This window comes from Limanda limanda, chromosome 9 (assembly GCF_963576545.1).
Source record: "Limanda limanda chromosome 9, fLimLim1.1, whole genome shotgun sequence".
In the NCBI taxonomy this organism is placed as follows: domain Eukaryota; kingdom Metazoa; phylum Chordata; class Actinopteri; order Pleuronectiformes; family Pleuronectidae; genus Limanda; species Limanda limanda.
In genome coordinates this window covers 4,328,002-4,329,000 of record NC_083644.1, presented here as the reverse complement: position 1 = coordinate 4,329,000, position 999 = coordinate 4,328,002, and positions in this window count along the sequence as shown.

Sequence of the window (999 nt, the reverse complement as noted above, 5' to 3'; positions counted from 1 at the left end):
GACAATTAGCTCACCCACAGTTACAAGGTACAGGTACAGAGACAAAGTTTATTGCTCCTAATCAAACTGTGAATAAAGATGGTGTCTACACTAAACTTCCTCTCCCATTGTACAAAAATTAGGCTCTGGGTGCTGCAGCGAGCCACCAGGGGGCGAACAAGACGATTTGGTTTAATCTTTTCAATCGATCCTCATTTAAAATCTATGCTAAAACTGTAGCATTTCAATATTCATGTTTCTCAAATAGCTGCTTTCACACGAGCACTGAACACTCAAAGGATGGAAGTTAGAACGCAAATGTTCGAGTCAGTTGTCGAGGACGTTCTCTGGAGTTTTTTCCCGCCAGTTCCCGAAAGTGAAAACTCCAAATGAGCCCATGAGAAGAGCGGCAGGAGAATATCCAGAGGCAGAAGATTCACTGTGAGGGAAAAGTAAGAGCTGCCACATATAGAAGAAGAAAGAAGATGTAAAGACAACAAACAACGATGTGTCTATCTGCTGTAAACAAAAAAACGTGATCTCTGAGTGAGTTTATTCAATATTTCCTGTTTCTGAACGGGTCATGAAACAGTTTATTAGATGTGATCATATCTGTGTCCTACCTTCAGGTGACAAAACGGAGACAAGTTCTGCAGCAGCGTCCTTGACCTTGAAAGGGAGGAGCCACATTGTGGACACTGACAGAGTCTCTGGGGCGTTTCCTTCCGGAGGCGAAATGGGGTCAGATGAGTTTGAGAGCTCAACAAACTTTGTGAGAGTCACAATCGTAATGTTCCATTCACAGTCGCTGCTGCAGATCCAGAAGTGAAGAGCAAGGCATTAGGGATCCGGCTCACTGGTTCCTGGAGTGAAGGCTCTTAAAACAGAGAAAGAGAAAGATGGAGTTGACGATATATATATATTGTCCTTTGCTCGAAGGGGTCGTGTAAATATAGGAAAGATATGAAAGATGTGATCTGCAGATGGAGCAGAAAGATATCAAAGCACTTTTGATATTTC